The following is a 27,568-nucleotide window of genomic DNA, read 5'->3' on the forward strand; positions in this document are numbered from 1 at the left end:
CAGCATGGTGGTCAGATCTCCGGAACGACGTCAGTGATTTCTGCGCAGTCTGTCTGGTGTGTGCAGCCAACAATCCAGAGCCCCAGAAGAGAAAGGCATCCATAGGACACATCAGGCGGGTAGAGGGACCATGGCAGTCGATCCAAATCGACTACATAGGGCCCCTACCAACCACCCAGGGGGGGTACAAGTACTGTCTAGTGCTGGTGGATGTATTCTCCAAATGGGTGGAAGCCTTCCCTTGTCGAATAGCTACTGCATTGGGGACGGCCAAGATTCTGGTCAGGGACGTGTTCTCAAGGTGGGGTCTGCTGCAGTTTGTGGAGTCCAACCAGGGAAGCCACTTCACCGGCCAGGTGATGCAGGCCACCTTAAAGGTACTGGGGATTAAAGCACGGTGGCATGTGGCGTATACCCCCCAGTCCTCAGGCCCTGTAGAGCGTCTCAACCACACCATCAAGGAAAGGCTCCGCAAGGAGACAGGGAATTCACCCAACAGATGGGTAGAGGTCTTGCCACTGGTCCTTATGGGGATCCGGGCCAGTCAGTCGAAAAGCACAGGGTATTCACCCCATGAGCTGATGACTGGGAGACCCATGAGGACCCCAGTATACACATTGGTGCCGGGTCTCACCGAAGGACAGCTTCAGGAAGCTAACCGAGACCGCTTTGCTCGGAATCTGCTGGAACAGCTGCAGCAGATTCACTGGCAGGCAGCCACCAACATGGGAAGACAGCACTTTAGTAACAAGCTGCTGCTGGAACCCCGTAGCCACCACGACTGGGAAATAAGCGACCAGGTACGCAGCTTTGCCAGGGTGGGGGTGTTCGAGCCACTGTACATGGGGCCCGACAGTATAGTGGACAAGGCAAGTCCTATGGTTTATGCAGTCCAATTACCCCGCCGGGTAAAGTGGTACCACATAAACCAATGCAAGCGGTTCGACCCTACTAGAGCAGGATAAAGGAAGGCTCCCACAGGTAAAGAAACCTCACGGGAGGCAGAGGACATTCCGGTGGATGTGGAGGCTGTAACAGAGGTCAACCCCGGCCCCGAAGCCCCACAACCTGGAATAGTCCACTGCCACAGTAAGACCATCACACAACAGAGTGAAGTGGCACAGCCTGATAGGCAGGAAAGGGACTTAGCACAGGAGAAGGGAGTCCTGTGCAGTATAAAGACAGGGCAGATAGAGGAAGGGATAGACCAGTGGGAGGACCAAGGGGTGCAGCCCATAACATGGGACTCCGCGCCCCTGGTTAGGCGTAGTTCCAGAGTGGGGCAGCCGAGGATGCCTTGGTTCCCCGTATACCTTCCCGCCCGTCCCAGAGCCAAACGAGAAAAGAAGCACAAGAGGGGTAGACTCTGTGCGGTAAAAGGGACACCACCGAAAGACCCGGGAAAGATCCCAGACACCGAAGGGCTCACAGAAATGGAAGCAGGACATTTAAAAGAAGTCCTCCTTCAAGCCCTACAAAAGGGGGCAGTCCGGCTCCTGGGGCAAGGTCAGCAAGATGGCCGACAAAGCCAAGTCAGTATCAGAGACTGACCTGGCCACCCGGAGACGGGTGGCATTGTATATAGCCCGGTGTTCTGTATATAGTTTAGGGAGATTTTAAAGTGAGGTGGTGGTGTGTTATTTTGTGATGTTACTCCAGTCGAGCCTGAAGAAGTCTCAGGCAAGAGTGTGTTCAATCCTGTGTTCCAGAAGATGCTCCAGACCGTCGCGATGTTAGTTACCTACCTGGGGACCTGCACCGGACAGAAACTCGACATCGAGATGTCTTTGACATACGGGTGCTCTGGGGTCAGGGCGCCAATCGTGACCAATGGAGAAGGGATCATGGAGGCAGAAGGCCAGGCCACCTACTTCCACAAGGGGAGATGGCCTGGGTGGTTGGGTTCGAATTCCACCCGGTATTCGAGCCACGAGGGTTTTACCTATGGGGAGGCCTCCATCCCTTGCTCCGAAATCGAGATGGCCACGTCCCGGGTTAGGGTGACAGAGGGAAGGAACGTTTACCGTGTGATGGGGACATACCTTTGGGACGCTGGTGGTGGCTCAGGAAGCTGAGCGCGGATGTCGAGGACAGCAGCTCAGACTGGGAACATTTGAACAATGACACCTACCGGATGATCACGGGGTCACCGGGGGGGGGGGGTCACTGTGTGTTGGGAGAAATGGTGGGCCTATGATCAGGGGATCTATACATGCCGATGGGGGTCGGCCCAGGTGTGCCCAGCGGGTTTGTCCATCGCCTTTGCCAGATGGTGAAGGACTCGAGGAAGGGGATGAAATGGGATCGCAGCAGGGAAGACTATGTGCTCCCTCGCTTCTGGGTACCAGTCAACGCCACCGAGCTGCTGGGTCAGGTGAAGAAATCCCTGCACACGCCCAAGCCCATTGACAATTATGGATGTCTGCCCACCACTAGGGGACCTGGGAATGGGTTAGTGTTAGTACCGACAGATAAGTTAGTGTACCAGGGAGTACATTATGCTGTTGCTTCAGTAATTCTAAACCTGAAAAAAGTATGCCTACCTGCCTTCTGCCCCAGAGAAACCGAGTTGTTGTACCAAGCTCTACTGAAGGAAATGTTCAGGAGCTTCTACGAGCTGGACTTTGGGGACGCCAATGTGGCGGACCTGTATAGACAAGAAGGTACAACCGAGCGGGGCAGACAACGCAGGGGGGTCATGATTGACGTTTTCAATGGATTTAACACTGCGGCATCCATCATCAACAGCCTGGATAATGTGCAGCTGGCCCGACAGATCAATGGGTTAAAGTCACAGCTGCGCAGCATCCTTGGGAAAGAGAATAACGTGTTGGGTTCCACGCTTCAGGAGTGGGTGGCTATGACTGTGCATCTGAAATAAATTATTGCCCAGCTAGAGGCTCACGCCCGGACAATAAACACCTCGATCAAGGAGGACCTGCTGGCCTCGGATCAGGCTGCACAGAATGAGGTGTTTTTTTTAACAAAAGGGAAGATTCTGGTTTACCGTAGCCCCACGAAAGCCCGTACCTGGATTCTGACTGGCACTGTCAACTACGTAAGCTGTTAAAACTATCCATAACAGAACACAATACGGACTTACTTATCACAGATATAGATTTGTACAGTGTAAATACATCTGTTCGATATGCTGTGATGGCGGAAAAATCTTTCAAGGAACGCAAGGAACACGCGACATGATGTGCTATAATTATGTACTTAACTCTACGGGCCCAAGTTTCCACATGATTTGCGCCTGATTTTTAGGAGCAACTGGTGGAGAACGGACGATCTTAGAAATCGCAATTCTCCACATTTTCTTTTCTGCAGTTCTAGTCAGGTACAACAGTTCTACTTTGGAATAGAATTTTTTCTTCAAAAGGGGGCGTGTCCGGCCACTGATGCCTGATTTGAAAGTTTCCACAATGAAAACGTACTCCAAACTAAAGTAGAATGGAGCAAGTGAAGATTTTCGTAGAACTGAAAAAACCTGTTCTACACATTAAAAAATCAGGCGCTGGTTACAAATTAGGCGTCCAGAACGAGGTGGGGGGGGGGGAAGGGAACTCATTAAATTTGACAATAAATCCTTATTTATACTTTTACAAATATTATAAAAATAAATCCAACCTGAATAAACATTTATAAGCAAAGAAAAGATTAAATAAACCATCTTCCTACCTGTGTGAAAGTGCTTCAGGCAGGCCTTTCGGGACCGAAGGCTGAACAGGCCGGCCCGAGACTTCGGGCAGGGCCCGTCCCCAGCACCAGATTTACAGGTAGGTGGCGTTGGGTTGGGTCGAGTCGGGGAGGTTCGGTTCGGTTCGGGGGGGTGGGGGGGAGGTGGGAGGGAGGGAGAGAGAGGGAGAGAGGAGGGGGGAGAGAGAGAGAGGGAGTGGGGGGGAGAGAGAGGGGGGAGAGAGAGAGAGGGAGAGAGAGGGGGGAGAGAGAGGGGAGAGAGAGAGAGAGAGAGAGAGAGAGAGAGGGGTGGAGGTCAGGTCGGATCCAGTCCGGGAGCGGGAGTCGGGTCGGGTCCAGTGGGGGGGGGGGGGTCGGGTCGGGGGGCGGGAGCGCGGGTCGGGTTGGGTCTAGTCGGGGGGGCGGGGAGCGGGAACAGGAACGCGGGTCGGGTCGGGTCGAGTCGGGCAGCGGGAACAGGAGCGCGGGTCAGGTCGGGTCGGGTCAGTCGGGGGGGGAGCGGGTGTCGGGTCTGGTCTGGAGGCAGTGGGGGGGGCGGGGAGCGAGTGTCGGGTCTGGTCGGGGGGGGGGGAGCAGGAGCTGGCCATGGGAGGAGCCTTATTCACGCAGCCCCAGTGAGGCCATTCAGTCAGGGCTAGGGGCTGCGTGCTTCGGGCCCCTCCCACACAGTTCGGCGCCTGGAGCTACTGCACTTGCGTGCCCACTGTAGTGCGCATGTGCAGAGGTCCCAGCACTGTTTTCAGCGCAGGGACCTGGCTCCGCCCCCCCACAGCTCGTGCTGGCTGCGCCGAGGGCCAGAGGACCTGCAGGGAGGTGGAGAATACCGAGGATTTTTTTAGGCGCACTTTGTGGCGCTAAAAATGGGCGTCCAGGTCGGGACTGCACCGTTCTAGGCGCGTGTGGAAACTTGGGCCTTACGTAACTAAAAGCAACACTGGTACCTTGTTTGTAGTTTACCTGTAAAGGAGTGTGGGTAGTGCACAAATTATGGATAGAAATATTATTTGTGCACATTGGTTTATGCGGGTCTATAGTTTAGAGTAATTATGGAGATGGCTGACACTTGGGGAGCTCGAGGATTTTCTTGCAAACCTTTTGACACATTTCGTCGATATCTGGATGTGTCAAGATGGGGAGTGTAAGGTTTGAAAATCCACGGCCACATTTTATTGGAACACCCGAAGGACAAGAAAACTAAGAATGGGATCGTCCTATACATTTTAAATGAACATTTTTGGCCAAGTAAAATCCTCAGACCAGGCAGGCTGGGAAACATGTGGGCGGATACAGACATTGTGGATCTGGCTCACAAGCAAGACAGAGGCACTGGCCAGTGGGGGAAAAGTGCATTCTGGTAGGCCAATCAGGGGTCGAGTTGGGTCTGAAGCGGGGAAATCCTCAACCAATGGGGACTACCTGGCCCAGTTCGAAAATATGACTCATCCCTAATCAAATTATGAATGTGGACCATCATCTACCTAATTAATATGGACAATGGACAATAGTCCTGAGATCACTGCGGTGATGGCCCATCAAAGGGGAGGCCCAAACCGATTGACTCCCAGGACTGTTACAATGGACCAGCAGACTTTGAGGCACCAATGTGCACTGAAACAATACCCCTGTCCTCACACCTACCTGTACCTGTGACATCTTCTGATTAAATATTCAAAGCTATCTCCCCGCCCAAACTTACACAATGGACCACCAACTGAGTTTGGGCGCGAAAAGACCAGAAATAAATTGGATACAAATATAGGACCTATGGATCCACCGAGAGAAAAGAAGCAGCTGGAGCAGTCGGAAAAGGAGTCGAGGAGCAGTAGCAGTCACAGACAGACAGAAACCGAGAGAGAACGGAGACGGACTGTTCCCGGCTGGGAAACCTACCATCGAACGGGCCCTGGACTCGACTTGTGTGCAGAATATACAACCCAACTACCGAGAGGCCTAACATCATCTCAAGAAGCCGAGCCGCACACCGAACAACGCTCCGAGGCCAACCACCTGAAGAACCGGAGACCGAAGTAACTGGGAGAGGCAACATTCACTCCAGCTACCCCGTAAACTAACCATCCTAAGACTAAAAAAATAACTGTCAAAAGGGATCGTAAGTATTATCCTGGGGTTTTCTTTTCCCAACTGTCAGCCTAGGTCTGTCAGGTAAAAAGGGGGGTAGGGGTGGTGTTGGAACTGTCTTGTAAAGATAAAATTGTGTAAGGTTTTCGTTGTGTCCGTTTCTTCCCATAGATTTTCATAGTTTATAAGTGTGTGTCAGATATGTGTTTTGATGAAGTTTGACCTTGTTGGAAACTTACCGTGGTTAATAAATTGGACTTACCCGTTTTTTTTCGTTCCAAGGACCGCTTGTCTCTGAGTGTTTTGTTTTCCCTTGTGGAAGCTCATAATTCACCAAAATTCTGAGCTTAGAACCAGATAGGGGTGCTAGGGCGCCTCGCAACCGCCAGTTTAGTGGTCAGCGAGCTATAAGCTGCTGGACCGTCCACTAGAAGGGACAGAGAGGCCCAATACACCAACAGCCACCAAAGACCCCTGTAATTGGGCAGAGTACAGACCCCCTACATATGTGGGCTGACGTGTTGGCATTGGCAGACTTGCTGTCTGACAACAGGGATGTTAACGGCTTGTGGTCCGTTTCTAATTCGAACCTCCTGCCAAAAGTACTGATGCATTTTTTTTACACCATAGAAACATGCGAGTGCCTCCTTCTCAACCATCCCATATCCCCATTCTGCTTGAGAGGGCGACCTGGAAGCATAAGCCACAGGTTGTAGTTCGCCCTCAGCATTACTCTGCTGCAACACGCACCCAATCCCATAGGGCGATGCATCACATGTCAGAACCAATTACTTTCAGGGGTCGTACAGGGTCAATAACTTATTTGAACAAAGTCGGTTCCGTACCAGATTGAAAGCTCGTTCTTGACAGTCCCCCCAAAACCAATCACAACTCTTCCGCAGAAGCACGTGAAGCGGCTCCAACAATGTGCTTAAGTTCAGCAGAAAGTTCCCAAAATAGTTCAGGAGTCCCAGAAATGAACACAACTCCAATATGTTGCCGGGCCTGGGCGCTCGTCAAATCACCTCTGTTTTGGATTTGGTGGGCCGAATCCCATCTGCAGCAACCCTCCTGCCCAGGAACTCAACCTCAGGAGCCAAAAACACACATTTAGACTTGTTGAGTCGCAGGCCTACCCGGTCCAGTCGGCATAACAGCTCCTCCAGGTTATGGAGGTGTTCTTCGGTGTCACGACCCGTGATGAGGATGTCGTCCTGAAATATGATTGTTCCAGGAATGGAGTTAAGCAGGTTTTCCATGTTTCTTTGAAAAATCGTGGCCGCTGATCGAATGCCAAACGGGCACCTGTTGTAAACGAACAGTCCCTTGTGCGTAGTGATGGTGGTCAGTAGTTTAGATTCGTCGGCCAGTTTTGGGTCATATAGGCTGAAGTGAGATCCAACTTGGTAAACAGCTTGCCGCCTGCCAGCGTGGCGAAAAGATCCTCCCCTCTCGGGAGCGGGTATTGGTCTTGTAGAGACACCCGATTGATAGTGGCCTTGTAGTCGCCACAGATCCTGACAGAACCATCCATTTTTAGGACGGGAACGATGGGGCTCACCCAGTCGCTGAATTCAACGGGCGAGATGATGCCCTCTCTCAGCAAACGGTCCAATTCACTCTCAATTTTCTCCCGCATCATATACGGTACCACTCTGGCTTTGTGGTGCACTGGTCTGGCATCTGGGGTGATGCATATCACAACTTTGGTACCTTTGAACGTCCCGATGCCAGATTGGAATAGTGACTCAAATTGTTGTAGGACTTGTGAGCACGAACTTCGCTCCACAGATGACATTGCATGCACATCCTCCCATTTCCAGTTCATCTCAGCTAACCAGCTCCTTCCCAACAGTGCGGGACCATTGCCCGGGACAATCCAGAACGGCAGCTGGTTCACTGATCCATTGTGTGTGACCGCCAACATTGCACTGCCTAGTACTGGAATGATTTCTTTGGTATACGTCCGTAGGTGTGTCTCAATGCGTTCTAGTTTGGGTCTACTGGCTTTGAGTGGCCATAGCTTTTCAAATTGTTGAACGCTCATGAGTGACTGGCTGGCCCCCGTGTCCAGCTCCATGCGTATAGAGATGCCGTTTAATAAAACCTTCATCATCATTGGTGGCGTTTTGGTATATGAGCTGTGAATATTTGCCACATGAACCCACTGAACTTCAGCGTCCATTGATTTGCCCCAAGAGTCATCCTGCCTCACAGAACCCTCTTCTGGTCCATCCGCCTCGTAAATTAGCCTGGTTACAGGCTTCCTGCACATTCGAGCTAAATGGCCACTGAGGTTGCAATTTCTGCAGACAAATTGTTGAAACCTGCAAGTCCTGGCAGAGTGTTTGCCCCCACACCTCCAGCATGAGCTGAGATTCCCATTGTTGTGAACAAAGGAGCTATGACCCAGCATTCCTCACTGATTGTCCCTTTGACTGCCCTTGAGTACCCTGTTAGTGGGTGTCAATGGCCCCATCCCGGACCGCATTGTCCACTGTAATGGCGTAAATGTCTGTTCAGCCTGCCATTGTCTCTGTTGAAAACCTACTCTGGGGTCTATTGCTGCCTGGTGTGTGTTGAACTGCCCTTGCCTGCCTGCGGGGCTCTGAGTCACATTTATGATATTGACTCCCTGATCCCCCGCCACGTTGGAGGTAGAATTGCGTGCATATATTATTGTGGTTTCTTCCTCCCCCGCCATGAAAGTCTGAGCCATCAATGCTGCCGCTTCCAAAGTCAAGTCCTTGGTCTCAATTAACTTTCGGTAAATCCCCGCATGTCCGATGCCCTCAATAAAGATGTCCCTTAACATCTCCCCCCTGAAGGCGTCTGTGAACTTACAGAGGCTGGCCAAATGCCGGAGGTCCGCAACGAAGTATGCTTTGTCCTTCACGACGTCGGTGGGTATAGAATCTGTGTCGTGCCATGTGTGTGCTGCTCGCCGGTTTGAGGTGCTCACCAATTAGATTGCTGAGCTCTTCAAAGGTTTTGTCTGCCGACTTTTCGGGTGCTAGTAGATCCTTCATGAATGCCTAAGTCTTAGGTCCGCAGCTGGTCAGCAGATGGGCCCGTCGCTTGTCGGCAGCTGCATCTCCCAGCCATTCTTTCATGACAAAGCTTTGCTAGAGCCTCTCAATGAAATCGTCCCAGTCCTCACCAACACAATACCATTCCTCTGTGCTATCGGTGGCCATTCTCATGGGTCGTTGATTCCTGTTTCTCGTCGCCAATGTAATGTCCTTACTCAATGGCACAAAACCCACATGAGGCACATTCTATGGACAAGGTCACTCTATGACCTGAACCTTTATTCACAGGACCAAGAAGTTATGACCCTGCATGGGACCTCCCTTTATATACCTGGATGACCAGGTAAGGAGTGTCTCCCACAAGTTTACCCCCTGTAGTCAAGGTGTGCATTGCTTAAGTATATACTGTATTGCAGTGGTGTTACATAGAGGTTACATGCATGACAATCTTATTGAAACATATAAGATTCTGAGGGGATGTTTCCCATTATGTGGAGAATCTAGAACTAGGAGGCACGGTTTCAGAATAAGGGGTCGCCCATTTAAGACAGAGATTTGGAGGAATTTTTTCTCTCAGAAGGTCGTAAATCTTTGGAATTCTCCAACCCAGAGAGCTGCGGAAGTTGAGTCATTGAATATATTCAAGGCTGAGATCGACAGATTCTTGAACTACAGGGGAGTCAAGGGTTATGAGGAAGAGGCAGGAAAGAGGAAGTGGAGTTGAGTCCAATATCAGATCAGCTCAAGGGACTGTATGGCCTATTCCTGCTCCTATTTCTTATGTTCTTGTGTTCTTAACTAACCTGTAAAGTAGTTGATGATCGCTTTAAAAATAGCTGGTGGTGGGGGTTTGGGGTTGGGGGGGGGGGGTGGGTGCGGCCAGTGGAGGAGGGATGGGGGTCCTTCATGCTGCCTAGCTGTTCAGCTGTGCGAGCTTAAGAGAGAGCGTCAGCTGGAGTGTGTAGCTCCAAAATGGCAGCACTGGCATCAAATCAGTGTTGCACGCTGATTTGCATCATGATCTACCTGTTTTGCATACTTCCGGCGGACATTAATTATGCGCGCCGACGCCTTTACCAAGATGGCGTCCAGCACGCTTCACATCAGAAGTGTGCGCATGCCTCAGACGCCATTTTGGAACCCTAAGGGGAATTGTAGTCCCCAAAAAACGGGCCGTACTGAGCCCAATTTCTCCCCCATGTCTCCTAACTTAGTGTTATCTGCAAGCTTGCATTTCCAACTTTCAATTCCTTCATCCAAATCATTAATATATGTGGTAAAAGGGTGAGGCACAATACAAAGCCCTGGGGTACACCAGTTGTCACATCCTGCCAATCAAAGAACAAAGTTTTTATCTCAATAGAGGGGGAATTTTTGGGGGGGTCAGCGGGCATGTTTGGTGCTGGTTGGGTGGGAAAATGTTTTTCTTGGCACGCGTCACGCGTCTTTCCTAAATGTCGGGTCTGTCAGCGCTGAACAGACCTGACCAGCAGCTTGACCCAATTATTGGCTTGTTTTGAAGCTTTTAACAGTGATATTTTACTCACCTTTTAATATTACCAGGTCGCCCACAGATTTCACGTTGCTCCTGGACCCCATCTGTTCATCTGAGGTGGAGCTTGAGTGGCCATTGAAGTAGATGATTGGTGACAGTGCTAAAACTTGTATAAAATCTCACAATTTACACCAGTACACGTCTGCCCTTGGAAGACAGATGGTGCTTTATGCAGGCTGCAAGGTATTTGTAGAAAACTCACCCCATTGCAGCAACCTCTCTCACCTTTGGCAGAGTGCTTCTGTCATCTCACCTTCAACTGGTATCTACTCCATCCAGATGGGAACCATTTACACTCTGTCACCTTGGCCCTCAGAATCTGACCACAATGAACCCCAACACCAGCAACAACACCAACCTTCTCCACAATCAACTAATGCTGCAAAGGACACAGGACATCAGCATCAGAGCACATTGCTGCCCGGGACACGAGGGATTGCCTCATCATGGCCAGATTTACATAAATTGATGCTATACACTGTGGCTGCCACATGTTGCACCAGGTTGGCACCACTCCACACCAACACCATAAAGCAACCCTACAATGTCCAAGCCATTCTTTTCACACTCATCACCATTGTGCAGGGTACCCTCTGTCTCACCATTCACTGCAACTCACTAAGCCACTTCCAAAGGTGCACACTAATCTGTCCAAGAATGCAAAGTGTTGAAAATAAAGGTTTCAATGTCTGTCACCACATTAACAGAAAGTTTACATGAACATTGCATGAAACACCCAAGTGCCTACCCCTCTGTGTTGTTAGTTGGTATGATTGGACTAGGTTGAGGGTGAGGGGTGGCTAGTGAGATGGGGAAGTGATCATGTAGCTAGAGAGCGATGTGTGGAGGTGCAAGGTAAGTTGGTGTGAGAAGGATATGCAGGAGTAGGGTAGGGAAGGCAGAGTGATGGGGATGTGATGAGTGGCACAGCAGGATGAGTTTGAGTGTGGCTTTGTACTAATGTTTCGTGATCTACTGAGATCATTGAAAGGTTTGTGCCACTGCAGCCAGGTCCTCCTGATGACATCTCTGCTTGTGCCCTCCTGTGCAATGTACAACCAGGCTGCACTGGTGTCCTGGGGAGGCCTCTTCCACCTATTGGAAGGGAAGAGAACCTCCCTTCATGCTGTGACTCCCTCCATAAGCATCTGGAGGGGTCATGGGAGAGCCTGGGTGCAACCCTACACCTTTGTGAAGTGTTTGTTGGTGTTTGCAGCACCACAATGCTGCAGATCACTGACAGCACAACTGTCAAAATAAATTTGTGCATGGTCCCATTAAGGAAACTGGCTGATGATGCATCTTCGAATGACGTCATCAGACCTGCTTCCTTCAATTGGCCCGGGAAACGTGCTGGGCGAGCTTAACAAGCCCAATTAACGTAAAATCATTTTGGATAGCGGGCTGGAGCCAGCAGTGAGGTCAGGACCTGACTTCACCTGCCACAGACCCGCCAAGGTAGGGGAAATCGTGGCCTCTGTCTTCTACCGCCCAACCAATTACCAACCCAAGTAACAAAGTTGTCTCCAAAGCCATGCACTCTCACTTTTTGGTAAAAACCCCTTGTGCGGAATCTTACCAATTGCTTTCTGGAAGTACATACAGACACCATCCATAAACACTCCCCTATTCACCATGCTAATGACCACCTCAAAAAATTCAACTAAATTTGTCAGACATGACCTACCCTTCACAAATCAATGCTGATCTGCTGATACCTGTCCAAGTCTTCAGTCACTCTGTATCTGATGATAGATTTTAGTAACCTCCCAGAATTGATGTTGAACTGACAGGTCTGTAATCTCTTGGTTTCTCCCTCCCTTCTTTCTTAAAGAATGGAATGCCTTATGCAATTTTCCAATCCAAAGGCACAATTACTGAATCTACTGATCTTTGGGAATGACTAATGCACCTGCAGATTTCTCACCTATTCCTTTTAATACTCTGCTGTGGAAACCATCATATCCTTGAAATTTGTCCATCTTAAGTTTCATTATTTTGTCCATTGCCATTTTTTTTACTTGTATTAAATCCACTAAGTTCCGTCCCTTGACTTATTTTTAAGGTTCCATTGTATCACTGATTTTTTTTTGTCTTTTTCTTCCACTGCAAAAACAGATACAAAGTACTCATTTTACAAGTCTGTCATTTCCTTATCATCCAGATTCCCGCCTGTGTGTGCCTTTAATGGGGTTCTCATTGTTCAAAGTCTGTCCCGTCTCACGAGTATTTCCCCTATTGATCTGTGTTTAAATAAAAATTAGGCAGATTTATGTTAATTTATGTTAATTTAGCCCAGATACAGTTGCATTATTAAAGAAACCCGTGTAGTAACACCTTGTGTTACTCAGTGCTGATGTGGTTGCTTGTTACTGGAACTCTATTCCCTGTCATTTGTTTCTTAGAAATTTATTTCTACGGTTTGCTTCTTTAAATTTAATTTTGTGCTTTCTTGGGATACACAGATCACTTGTTTATATATAACTTTATTAACATGCACTTGTGGTAGAAAACTTTTTCTCATTTTTGTAAAGCTGAAGATCACAGCGTATTGAGTGATCAGGATGGATGTGATTTGTCAGTTTGCATTTATTGGCCGCTGTGCTCTGTGGGGTCTCTACCAATGAGAGTTTTCTTGCTTTTTCCCTGCAGAACACCAATTGTATAATTTATTGCAGTGATACTAATTACCATAGTACTGAAATCCCTTTTCATAGAATCAGAATCTTACAGCACAGAAGGTGGCCATTTGGCCCATTGTGCCTGTGACAGCTCTTTGAAAGAACTATCCAATTAGACCCACTCCACTGCTCTTTCCCATAACCTGCAATTTTTTTCCTTGTCAAGTATATATCCAATTCTATTTTGAAAGTTACTATTCAATCGGCCTTCACCACCCTTTCACGCAGTGCATTCCAGATCATAACAACTCTCTGCATAAAAACGGATACAAAGTACTTACTTAACAAGTCTGTTATTTCCTTATCTCCTTACAAGGAAGAAAGACTTAAATTTCTATAGCGCCTTTCACGACCACCGGATGTCTAAAAGCGCTTTACAACCAATGAAGTACTTTTGTAGTGTCGTCACTGTTGTAATGTGGGAAAGTTAAGACTCATATCATAGAAAGATCCAGCATAGAAGGAGGCCATTCAGCCCACTGTGTTCTTTGAAAGAGCTATCCAATTAGTCCCACTTCCCTGCTCTTTCCCCATAGCCCTGAGAATTTTACCAAGTCGGATTGGTATCAATGAATACATTGGTATAACTGATCCTGAGGTAACAATGAGAAACCAATGAATGTAGGTCCAGATGAGCAGTGAGACTTTATATGAACTCTCCAGAACCTGCCAAAAAGTAGGAGAGTCCCAGCACACCTGAAGGACTGTGTGGTGAGCTAAATGATTAAAACATTAGACTGCCAAATATAAGATTGTGATTTATGATGTTGTGATTGGAGTATAATTCAGAAGTCAGTATGGTTAGCAGTGAAGATTTGAACATTTTTGAAGAAAAGAATGGATGGAGTGTTTAAGACTTTGTTATATAATTACTTCATCACTATCATCATCATAGGCAGTCCCTCGGAATTGAGGAAGACTGGCTTCCACTCCTGAAGTGAGTTCTTTGGTGGCTGAACAGTCCAATACGAGAGCCACAGACTCTGTCACAGGTGGGACAAATAGTCGTTGAGGGAAGGGGTGGGTGGGACTGGTTTGCCGCACGCTCTTTCCGCTGTCTCCGCTTGATTTCTGCATGCTCTTGGCGTTGAGACTCGAGGTGCTCAGCGCCCTCTCGGATGCACTTCCTCCACTTAGGACGGTCTTGGGCCAGGGACTCCCAGGTGTCACTGGGGATGTTGCACTTTATCAGGGAGGCTTTGAGGGTGTCCTTGTAGCATTTCTGCTGCCCACCTTTGGCTCGTTTGCCGTGAAGGAGTTCCGAGTAGAGCGCTTGCTTTGGGAGTCTCGTGTCTGGCATGTGGACTATGTGGCCTGCCCAGCGGAGCTGATTGAGTGCTTCAATGCTGGGGATGTTAGCCTGAATTAGGACGCTGATGTTGGTGCGCCTGTCCTCCCAGGGGATTTGTAGGATCTTGCGGAGACATTGTTGGTGGTATTTCTCCAGCAACTTGAAGTGTCTACTGTACATGGTCCATGTCGCTGGGCCATACAGGAGGGCGATATTACTACAGCCCTGTAGACCATGAGCTTGGTGGCAGTTTTGAGGGCCCGGTCTTCAAACACTCTTTTCCTCAGGCGGCCGAAGGCTTCATTGGAGCACTGGAGACAGTGTTGGACCTCATCGTTGATGCCTGTTCTTGTATAATTACTTATGTGTCTAGTAGAGGGAGCCAAGACCTGGAGGAAACGTTCGACCTATTGTTCCAGCTACATTACAACAGTGATTACACGTCAATAGTACTTCATTGGTTAGAAAGCACTTTGGGACGTCCTGTGGTCATGGAAGGTGCTGTACAACTGCAAGTCTCTCTTTCTATTTAGTCATTTCCTGACTGGAATGGAGTAAGATCATGGCTGCTGAATAATGGTCACAATTCGCATCGATATGAAGAAGTGATTTCTCTTCAAACCCACTTCCACACACATAACACACGCACCAAAAAACATCGAATCGCACCGTGCACACCAGCGGAGCCGCCAAATCACATGACCAACTCAGCAAAATGCACAAGTGGATTTCTCAAACTACATCAAATATTGTGATTGTATTTTATAATAAAGCTGAATAAAAATAATTAAACATTCAAAACACCTGCCTGGGTTACAGCAGCAACAGTTGCGAGATAAAGTGATGAGCATGGGTCCTATTTGCACCCTGCTGTGGACTGAGGAATGACTGCAGCCGGCAGCGATTGCAAAGTTCAGTAAAAACGTTTTATTCTTTAGCTCTGTCATCTCTCACTTTGGCAAACCTCAGCAGAAGATTAGACTGAGTATCTGTTAAAAGGCATAAATTGAAAATGTTCAGTTAACGCCCTGCTGTTCTGGGCACTGGAAACTACATCAGTGCTGAAACTAGCCATAACATTGATTCTGCTATCGATTTAATGACAGGCAGTTATGACTCATTTGAAGCCAAAGATGTCTTTCCTGAAATGAAACCTTAGCATCGCAGTCATTTGGATGTTGGCTTCTTGCTACTTTACAACATTTCCCACATTACAACAGTGACTACACTCCAAAAGTACTCCATTGGCTGTAAAGCACTTTGAGATGTCCGGTGGTCATGAAAGGCACTATATAAATCCAAGTCTTTCTTTCTTCCCCACACAATCTATCAGAAATTGTTCTGATTCAACAATAGGTATGCACTGGTTGTTGGCCTGATACAAAAGGCGAACAGAGGTCTGTGATCTGGTCTTACGGCAACAATGGATCACCATATTAACAATTAGTGTGCTACACCTCAGTGCTCCCTGGTCAAGGTCAGGATGGAGAGGTCCAAAACAAGGAGGCCCTTCTCTTGCATCCGGTCCCATCTGTTGTGCATTGTTTTGTCCTGTAAGCACAGAAATGGTGCTGAGATGTTAGAATGTTGAAGAACACATCGGTGAGCGTCCACTCTGCATCACAGCTTGTGTGTGAGTAAATGAACAGGCATCATACAGGGCACTTCATAGAATCATAGGGGCAATTGTAATCCCAATACACGGGTGGATTGGGCTCGGGTGGTAGGTTAAATTGTTAAAAAACTGAATCCTGACCTCAACCCGCTACATGCCGCCCACTTCCGGTTTTAACAGAGACGGGATGGGAGCGGACAGCTAACCCGCTCTCAGGAGGCGGGTCGCTCATTTAAATATTATAATGAAGCTGGCGTGCCTCAGATTTAACCACCATTTCAAATTTAACTCTGGCTGGTCGGGTTTCCTGGGCCTTGAGGAAGCTGCCAGCTAAAGTAAGACGAGGACTGCTGGATCTAGGAGGTAAGTGCCTCTACACTTACCTATTGGATCCAGTATACCTGCCTCAACCACTGCGATCGGACACCCTCCAGAGGCCTCTAATCCCCCCAGTGAGGTCGCTGAAGCCCTCCACGAGGCCTCCGATCCCTCCACAAGGTCTCCGATCCCCCCACTGAGGCCTCCGATCCCCCCCACGAGGCCTCCGATCCCCCCTCCAGACCTCGATTCCCTTCAAGGACTTCCCCACCAGCCCTGATGCTCCTCTGGTCCCCGATGCTCCCCTGGCTCCCGAGTCATGACAACCACCACACCCCCCCCCGCAACCCCCAGCCCTCCTCCCCCACCCCACCCCCCCCAATGCTGCCCCGGATCCCGATACTTCTCCAGCTCCCGACCACTAACATCCTCCCCCCACCCCAGAACCCTCCCCCCCCAGCCCCTTTCTGCGGCCTAGTGCCGCAGGCATATCCGCCCGCAGCCAGTCAGCCTCTCCATCTGGCTGGCTGTGGGCAGGAAATTGAGCTTTGAAATGGGAATCAGACCCTGCTATTAAAATTGTGTTCTCCTGGGTTTCCTGATCGGTTTCTAGCCACCCCTGCTTCCAACCCTCCTCCAGATTAAAATACTGGGCATAAAAGTACAGCACAGAGGGAGGCCATTCGGCCCATCATGCCTGTGCTGTCTCTATGAAAGAGCAGTCGTGCTTAGTCCCACATCCCGCTTTTTGTCAGTAACCCTGTAAATTCCTCATCCTCAAGTCCCTGTCCAACTCTCTTTTAAAATTATTCATAGATTGTCTTCCACCACCTTTCCAGGGAGAGCGTCCCAGGTCCAGACAACTCTGAGTGAAAAAAATTCTCCTCATCGCCCCTCTAGATTTTAAATCTATGATTCTGGTTCATGATCCACTCACCAGAGGGAATATTTTTCTCTATCTACTCTATCAAAACCTCTTATCATCTTGAAAACCTCTATTAGCTCACCTGTTAACCTTCTCTGTTCCAAGGAGAATAGTCCTAACTTTTCCAATACTCCTCATAACTGAAATCCCTCATCCCTGGTAACCGCCTGGTAAACCTCCTCTGTATCTTTCCAAGGCCTTTACGTCTTTCCTGAAATGTGGTGCCCAGAATTGTCCACAATACTCTAGCTGATGCCTAACCAGTGATTTATAACATTCTGGCATAATATATTTGCTTTTATATTTTATTCCTCGATTTATAAACCCAAATTACCCATGTACATTTTTAACCACCTTATCAACTTGACTTCCACCTTTAAGGATTTGAGTATATGTACACATGTGCGTATATGTTTGGTAAACTTGCTCTGTAGGATCAGCTTTCTGAATAGTTATGCAACATCAGTACCAGATTGAAGTGAAAGTAATAAAACATGGATGTGCACCTGAAGCTTTGAAACAACTTTTTTCTGCTGCGCTTAGCTGCAAGCTCAGTCAGGATATAACAGGGTGAGAGAGGACCTTGTTTGTGGCCTGCATACTTAGATACAATGTTGGCTAACCTTCTCTTGGCAGATTACGTAAGGCGATCGACCCTTTCATCCCGTGAGTGCTCGCAATCCTAATGGATGTTTGTCATTGCATTGGCCTGGTTAACTGCCTCTACTGGGCAGGCTCTGGGAGTGGGAGGGTACTTTGGCTCTGGTATTCCCCTTTAGTAGGCAGACTTGACATCTGCTCTGGGAGGGGGAGGGTACTTTGGGTTATCGCAGAGGGTAATCCTTCTTTGCGGTATTTCATCGATTCACACTTCTAAAGTTCCAGTTGAGTATTTAGAAATTTGCCTTGTGTGTCAGCTGTGGTTCAGTGGGTAGCACACTTGCCTCTGAGTCAGAAGGCTCAGGTCCCACTCCAAGGACTTGAACACATAATTCTAGGCTGACATCCAGTGCAGTGCCGGGGGAGTGCTACACTGTCGGAGATGATGTTTTTTGGATAAGATGTTAAACTGAGGTCTCATCTGCTCTCTCAGGTGGACATAAAAGATCCTATGGCACTATTTCGAAGTGGTGTTCTGGCCAATCACCATCATCATCATAGGCAGTCTCTCGATGACTTGCTTCCATGCCAAAAAAAAGGATGAGTTCTTCAATGAAGACCCCGAACTACATCCTCAAGAGTGGAAGATGCCTGTGCGTGGATTTTTTTAATGTGTGGTGGCCGTTGCACACCAGCCAGCACATGGGCTTGATAGAGCTAGGTCTTGATCCAGTGGCAAGGGTTAACCAAGATGACTGGAGACCTGCTCTGCTGCACGGACCTAATGCGCACACATATCGCAGCGTAGGCTGGCCCGTGCTGCGCCTGAGCCCCTGGCCCCAAATTCACACCTCCCCTGGGCCCCGATCACATCCCTCCACAGTCTCTCACAGCTCCTTCGCCTCGACCTCGTCGCTCCTGCTGTATCTGCCCATGCTTCAATCACCGACTTGGACCTTGATGATGTCACTATTCGCTGCTGTTACCCTCCTGCACCAGCTCGGGCTGTACCTTGTAGTGGCATGCCTCCACGCTGCCCATGGACGCTGTAGGGGGTGGTGGGTTTGTCAGCCTTTTCTGACCTTGACGGTTTGAATCGTCCCACTCCCTGGTTCTAAGACTTGGAATTATTTAGGGGATGTGATAGATGTAGACAGACAACTGTTTGGTGCAAGAACAAATATTCTATTTAGAAAATAGCACACCATACAAATGAACTTAATAGCATATAACAAAATATACAGAAAAAGGGGGAAAACGTATACGTAACGGGTACAGAGGTTATGCAGTGAAAAAACAACCCACCTCCCACCACTACGCTAACTAAGTTAGGCTCTGAAATTGCAGGGACTATGCTCACCAAAGGATTTCTCCACACTGCTTTCTCTCTCCTCAATCTTGTGGATTCTTTGGCTGGTTGCGGTGTCTTCGGTATTAGAACTGGTCGACGTTTTGATGGTAAATAAGTTTATTTTCCTTGAGTCAGCGCTGGATGATTGTTGGTTTTTCAATGACTCCGAGGCTTCTTGTTAGGTTCTTCTTGTTGCGTTGCGATAACCTCGTGGGGCAAGTTAGATGTTTCAAAGCCAGAGTCAAAGAGCCCAAAGTCCAAGTGCTTTTCCAGAGTGTTCTCGGGTACGTTTCTTCAAAAGTGTTTCCTCAGCCCAAAAGTTACTACCCAAGCTACCAGCAAGGCCCCCAGTTATACCTGAGAGGCTGCTTAAACTTTTGCACCAAAACTCGGGTGCACAATTGATTTTTGATGACTGCTTTTGTGCTATTTTGGCAGGCTGGTCAACTCTAATGTGATGCTTTTGTGAGAATTTTGGTGGGCTGATTGAGCATTAGCATGATACAAGATTCCCAAAGGTGTTAATGGGGTTTTCAGATGGTGCTGTTAGAATGTAATCAGGTCTTGATACTGTCCATTGTGTGTTTTGCTGATGCCAGGGTTTTTCTGTATAGCCGTTTTAAAAACTATTAAAATATGTATGTATCTGGGTCCCTGGTAAGTGGGCTTTTGTTCGACTGCTAATGTCTCCCTGGGGCCTGCCTCCCAGGTGGGTTAACAGCCCTATAAGGATCCCATTTCTCTATGCAGACGCAGCATACAATTTAAAATGTCCAAACTCAATCTAAAAGGCCCTACTTTAGACCAAAGGCACCTAATAGTGAGATATTTCTGTCCACATTTCTCCTCCAAAAGTCTAACACAGTTCCCTTTCATATTCCAGACACATGTCCATTGAGCAAGGGGTCCCAGAATTTTTGTGAATCCTACACCGCCACTTGCCGCTCCTTTTATGGCCCCGACCTGCCGTTAATGGTCTCGCACAGCTCGCGGCCTCCACGCTCCATGTGATATTTATCCCCCAATTAACATACCAAAAACAGTTTATCTGGTCATTATCACATTGCTGTTTGTGGGAGCTTACTGAGTGCAAATTGGCTGCCACACTTCCTACCCTACAACAGTGACTACACTCCAAAAGTACTTCATTGGCTGTAAAGTGCTTTGAGATGTCTGGTGGTTGTAAAATGCGCTATATAAATGCAAGTCTTTTGTTCATCCGAACATAATTCTTTTTCTGACGGCAATAAAGAAGCGAACCCTTTAAATAGCAGTAGGTGGGTGAGGCTCCTTGATGGTAATTGCATTCAGAACATTGCTCCTACAATGTATATTAGTGGCATTATTAAGTGTTCATGAAGCAACAATTCGAGGGCTTGATTGGCATATTGTGTTAAGCACCAGAAAGAGCTGGCAGAGTTTCAGGGCTGATCAGAACAGGAGAGAGAATGAATCAAATAAGAATCTTGCAATGAGTATAAGAGCATGAGTATGGCAACAAGCCTGTCTGAGATAGACATTTCAGAAGTAGAAGAGCAGGAGCTGATGGCAGGGTAGGTTTAAGAGCATAGATGGCAGACCTTAGGACTCATTACTATCCAACTTAATTGGGAACATTATATTCAGAGACTGTGCTGCACCAGTGACACAATCTTTAAAATTTGTCAGCTCTTGGGTGTAGACTTGTAACCAAGAAAGACTTGCATTTATATAGTGCCTTTCACAACCTCAGGACTTCCCAAAGAGCTTTACAACCAATAATCTATATTCACTCTAGTAATGTAGAAAACGCAGCAGCACGGCAAGGTCCCATAAGCAGAAATGTGATCATGACTAGATAATCTGCTTTAGTGATGTTGATTAAGGGATGTAATGTATTATCACATGGTTTGTCACATGGTTTAGTATGAGCACGCTCAGTTCGCTCTGGCATAGTAAAGCAAGCACATGAACAAGCATCTCATCGTGTCTCTGTCCTTCATTTGTTCTACCCACATATATTACAAAGGATATATACTGGAGAGGACACCAGGGAGAATGCCCCTGCCCTACTTTGAGATAGTGCCATGGGATATTTTACATCCGCTCGAGAGGCAGAAGGGGCCTCGGTTTAATGTCCCATCTGAAAGACAGCATCTCCGACAGTGCAGAGCTCCATCAGCACTGCACTGAAATGTCAGCCTAGATTTTGCGTTCAAGTTTCTGGAACTTGAAAGGGGGACTTGAAACCACAACTTTCTGACTTAGAGGTGAGAGTGCTGCCCATTGAGCCATGGCTGATACATGTGGAGGTGAAAGTAACAACTGCACAAACCTTCTGCATCAAGCAACTTCAGGCACAAGCAGGAGTTGGCCAGTATGCAGCTCATCACCACCCCAGTAGCACATAGTCTCTTTCACTCCCCATCTGCACATTCTAAGTTCAAAGCAGGAATGCAGTACCAGCTGGAAAATCATTCCTTGAATGTAAGGCACAATTATTGCACTCTAGCCTATATTCATGTATGTGTAGATAGTGCCTCTCTTATCAATAGAAAGGGTTACAGCTCCCTTAACAGGCAGGTGACCTCTAGCAAACCAGTTACACAAGGGAATGAGGATTTTCCAGGGAGTGCATACATCTTGAGGGAATCGAGGAGTCCACAATTGTTCAAGGGGGAAGGCAGAATACAAGGTTGCCTCCTGGGAGACATGGGTCACCCACTCCAACTGTTGCTTTTGACACCTCTGTGATGCTTTAGACACTTCAAGAATAGGCTCACATTGATGCATATTTGCAAATCATAAACATAATAGAGCAAAACACCAGAATATTAATATTTAGGCTGATTGGACCGATCTCATGGTGCTTTGCAGCATGACCTGGAGTGCTGTGGTAAAATAATTGGGGTGGAATTAGTTCGCTTAGCGTCCCTGAAAAGGATCAGAACAGAGGTGCTAAAGGGGTTCGGAGCCGTGAGCACCGGCATTCGCACCGCTCGGCACATTCAGTGTGCCGGTGCCGGTAGCCCTGACCAGTACTGCCCGGGGGCGTCAAGCACTGTGCAACGCCCCTGGTTTCGACAGTGCTATGATTTTGGTTTGGCGTTGACCTTGTAGCGCCCCATGGCGCGCCCTAGTGGGACTGCCTGGGAAGGCGGGCGGTCCGAGCAGTTCTGGTGGGTGGTGAGGAAAGGGGTGGATGCATCAGGTAAGTGTGATTATTTGTCTGCTTTTTATTTTTGCGATTTATCTTTATGTGGAGTGGTGCCGGATTTTCCCGCGGCATGGGACAGGCAGACACTGGGGATAAGGCCACAGTAGCATCTGTGTCCGCCTGCACAATCCCAATTAGGGGCCCTCCCACTGATCCCACTAATTCTGGAGGAGTCCGAGCTGGGAATGTTACAGAATTAACACAGGAATTGCGACCCAAAGATCTTTTGGGCCATTTTACCCAGAGTTATGTTTGTTCCCCATTACGTTTCTTTTTGAACAAGATAAAGTGCTTTTTTAAAATTTCTGTGCGCAAAGCAATATGATTTTATTTCATCAGCTTCATACATGTCAACCTAGAAGACGAGCAATGGCAGAAACAGTCCCAAACAGATGATAGCTCAAAAACAACTCAGGATAAAGATCGATGTCACATGAAGACAAGTGCCCTGAAACTCCTGGGCAAGAGAGGACAGAAAGCTTAATTTCCACTCGTGGAGCCCTGGGATTAGAGGTAGAAGCCAGAATTACGCCACATTTATACTGGCCTTTTAATTCTGGTAGGTTGGCCATGGGCGATCTTCCACCTACTTCTTCACTCCCATGTCAAGGAAGAGTTCCCAGATTTATTTGGGAAATTCCACTCCATCTGCCTCCTATTAGGCTTAACAGAACCTATCCTACTGTGAGCCAGCCCTGTTACTGGCTTTAGTAAAGACCTAAACATGCAACAGGGAGCAGGAAATTGATCCTCGATGTGCAGTCAGGCTGCCTTACATAGAAATTACACCAAAACAAGCCACGCAGTCCAGCCAGTCTTTGTTGGTCTTATTCTCCTTTCCTTTCAACCACATTTCTTAACCATTATTAACTAATGTTGACATGATCTGTGCTTCAAACACTAACTCAAGTAATGTATTCCAAAGTCTTACAACCCTCTTTGGAAAAAGGTTCCTCCTGTTCTTGCTCTTAATTTAACCTGACAACCATGTCGTCTAGCCCACCTAAACTCTGAAACAGTCTGTTTCTACCTACTTTGTTCCATTCCTTCATAATTTTAAACACCTCCACTGTTTTAATGAAAACAGCCCCAATTTTTCAAGTCTTATTTCAGATTTATATTTCCTCATACCAGGCAGCCAATCAGTGTTGTCCCCTCTCTATTCCCTCAAAAGCCTTCCTACGGTATGGAGCTCAAACCTTCGCACCGTGCTCCATCTCTAGCCTTACCATGTTGAGATCCTCTCTAGGCTTCCTGTGCTGTGTCAGAACAGCATGGCCCTGCTCCGAGTTTCTGTCCCTCTGTTGGAGTAGACACGATTGTTGCACCCGCCTCCAGTATGCTAATGAGCCCATCCCTGGGATTTGGGACTGAATCTATTACCAACGGCATGGTGAGCAAGTGCTTTGCTGCACTTGCTGCATGGCTTTCTTTGATCTCACAAAGGCCTTTGACTCTGTCATCCAAGAGGGATCATGGAGCGTCCTTCTCAAATTTGGCTGTCCTCAAAAATTCGTCACCATCCTCCGCCTACTTCACGATGACATGCAAGCTGTGATTCTTACCAACGATCCACCACAGACCCAATACAAGTGCAGACCGGGGTCAAGCAAGGCTGTGTCATCGCACCAATGCTCTTCTCAATCTTCCTCGCTGCAATGCTTCATCTCACCCTTAACAAGCTCCCCGCTGGAGTGGAGTTAACCTACAGGAAAGTGGGAAATTGTTCAACCTCCAATGCCTCAAGTCCAGATCCAAGGTTGCTCCAACCTCTGTCATTGAATTACAATATGCAGATGATGCTTGTGTTTATGCATACTCGGAGTCTGAACTCCAAACCATTGCTGACACCTTCACTGAAGTGTACGAGAGTTTGGGCCTCACATTAAACATCAGTAAGACAAAGGTCCTCTACCAACCTTCCCCATCACATGGTACTGCACCCCGGTTATCAAGATCCACGATGAGACCTTGGACAATGTGGACCATTTCCCATACCTTAGGAGCCTACGATCGGCAAGGACAGACATCGATGACGAAGTCCAACACCACCTTCAGTGTGCTAGTGCAGCCTTCGGCCACCTGAGGAAAAGAGTGTTTGAAAACCAGGATCTCAAACCCGGCACCAAGCTCATGGTCACCAGAGTAGTAGTGATACCCGCCCTCCTATATGCTTCAGAAATATGAACTATGTACAGTAGGCATCTCAAATGAACAAAATGTTGAATCATTGTGGGTGGAGATTAGAGATAGTAAGGGGAAAAAGTCACTGGTGGGTGTAGTTTATAGGCCCCAAATAATAACTTCACAGTGGGGCGGACAATAATCAAGGGAATAATGGAGGCATGTGAAAAATGAACGGCAGTAATCATGGGGGATTTTAACCTACATATTGATTGGTCAAATCAAATCGCACGGGATAGCCTTGAGGAGGAATTCATAGAATGCATTCGGGATTGTTTCTTGGAACAGTATGTTACAGAACCGACAAGGGAGCAAGCTATCTTAGATCTGGTCCTGTGTAATGAGACAGGAATAATAAACGATCTCCTGGTAAAAGATCCTCTTGGAATGAGTGATCACAGTATGGTTGAATTTGCAATACAGATTGAGGGTGAGGAAGTAGTGTCTCAAACGAGCGTACTATGCTTAAACAAAGGGGACCACAGTGGGATGAGGGCAGAGTTGGCTAAAGTAGACTGGGAACACAGACTAAACGGTGCACAATTGAAGAACAGTGGAGGACTTTTAAGGAGCTCTTTCATAGTGCTCAACAAAAATATATTCCAGTGAAAAAGAAGGGCGGTAAGAGAAGGGATAACCAGCCGTGGATAACCAAGGAAATAAAGGAGAGTATCAAATTAAAAACCAATGCATATAAGGTGGCCAAGGTTAGTGGGAAACTAGAAGATTGGGAAAATTTTAAAAGACAGCAAAGAATGACTAAGAAAGCAATAAAGAAAGGAAAGATAGATTACAAAAGTAAACTTGCGGAAAACATAAAAACGGATAGTAAAAGCATTTACCAATACATAAAACAGAAAAGAGTGACTAAAGTAAATGTTGGTCCCTTAGAAGATGAGAAGGGGGATTTAATGATGGGAAATGTGGAAATGGCTGAGACCTTAAACAATTATTTTGCATCGGTCTTCACAGTGGAAGACACAAAAACCATGCCAAAAATTGCTGGTCATGGGAATGAGGGAAGGGAGAACCTTGAGACAATCACTATCACTAGGGGGGTAGTGCTGGACAGGCTAATGGATCTCAAGGTAGACAAGTCCCCTGGTCCTGATGAAATGCATCCCAGGGTATTAGAAGAGTTGGCGGAAGTTATAGCAGATGCATTCGTTATAATCTACCAAAATTCTCTGGACTCTGGGGAGGTACCATCGGATTGGAAAGCAGCTAATGTAACGCCTCTGTTTAAAGAAGGGGGCAGACAAAAGGCAGGTAACTATAGGCCGGTTAGTTTAACATCTGTAGTGGGGAAAATGTTTGAAGCTATCATTAAGGAAGAAATAGCGGGACATCTAGATAGGAATAGTGCAATCAAGCAGACGCAACATGGATTCATGAAGGGGAAATCATGTTTAACTAATTTACTGGAATTCTTTGAGGATATAACGAGCATGGTGGATAGAGGTGTACCGATGGATGTGGTGTATTTAGATTTCCAAAAGGCATTCGACAAGGTGCCACACAAAAGGTTACTGCAGAAGATAAAGGTACGTGGAGTCAGAGGAAATATATTAGCATGGATCGAGAATTGGCTGGCTAACAGAAAGCAGAGAGTCAGGATAAATGGGTCCTTTTCGGGTTGGAAGTCGGTGGTTAGTGGTGTGCCACAGGGATTGGTATGTTTACAATATACATAGATGACTTGGAAGAGGGGACAGAGTGTAATGTAACAACATTTGCAGATGACACAAAGATTAGTGGGAAAGTGGGTTGTGTAGAGGACACAGAGAGGCTGCAAAGAGATTTAGATAGGTTAAGCGAATGGGCTAAGGTTTGGCAGATGGAATACAATGTCGGAAAATGTGAGGTCATCCACCTTGGAAAAAAAAACAGTAAAAGGGAATATTACTTGAATGGGGAGAAATTACAACATGCTGCGGTGCAGATGGACCTGGGGGTCCTTGTGCATGAATCCCAAAAAGTTAGTTTGCAGGTGCAGCAGGTAATCAGGAAAGCGAATGGAATGTTGGCCTTCATTGCGAGAGGGATGGAATACAAAAGCAGGGAGGTCCTGCTGCAACTGTACAGGGTATTGGTGAGGCCGCACCTGGAGCACTGCGTGCAGTTTTGGTCACCTTACTTAAGGAAGGATATACTAGCTTTGGAGGGGTTACAGAAACGATTCACTCGGCTGATTCCGGAGATGAGGGGGTTACCTTATGATGATAGATTGAGTAGACTGGATCTTTACTCCTTGGAGTTCAGAAGGATGAAGGGTGATCTTATAGAAACATTTAAAATAATGAAAGGGATAGACAAGATAGAGGCAGAGCGGTTGTTTCCACTGGTCGGGGAGACTAGAACTAGGGGCCACAACCTCAAAATACGGGGGAGCCGATTTAAAACCGAGTTGAGAAGGAATTTCTTCTCCCAGAGGGTTGTGAATCTCTGGAATTTTCTGCCCAGGGAAGCAGTTGAGGCTAGCTCATTGAATGTATTCAAATCACAGGTAGATAGATTTTTAACCAATAAGGGTTATGGGGAGCGGGCGGGTAAGTGGAACTGAGTCCAAAGCCAGATCAGCCATGATCTTGTTGAGTGGCGGAGCAGGCTCGAGGGGCTAGATGGCCTACTCCTGTTCCTAATTCTTATGTTCTTATGTTCAAAGCACTGGAGAAGTACCGCCAACGCTGCATCTGCAAAATCCTGCAAATTCATTGGCAGGATAGGCGCACCAACGCCGCGTTCTGTCTCAGGTCAACATGCCCAGCATCGAAGCAGTGACCACGCTCCACCAGCTCTGATGGGTAGGCCACATTGTCCGCATGCCCAATGCTAAACTCCCGAAACAAGCACTCTACTCCAAGCTACCTCACAGCAGGCGAGCCCCAGGAGGGCAGAGAAAATGCTTTAAGGACACCATCAAAGCCTTCTTGAAAAATTGCAACATCCCCACTGACTCTTGGGAATCCCTGGCCCAAGACCGCTCAAAGTGGAGGAGGAGCATCTGAGAAGGCACGGAACACCTCGAGTCTCATTGTCGGG

Source organism: Pristiophorus japonicus, chromosome 6 (genome assembly GCF_044704955.1).
Source record: "Pristiophorus japonicus isolate sPriJap1 chromosome 6, sPriJap1.hap1, whole genome shotgun sequence".
Lineage (NCBI taxonomy): Eukaryota > Metazoa > Chordata > Chondrichthyes > Pristiophoridae > Pristiophorus > Pristiophorus japonicus.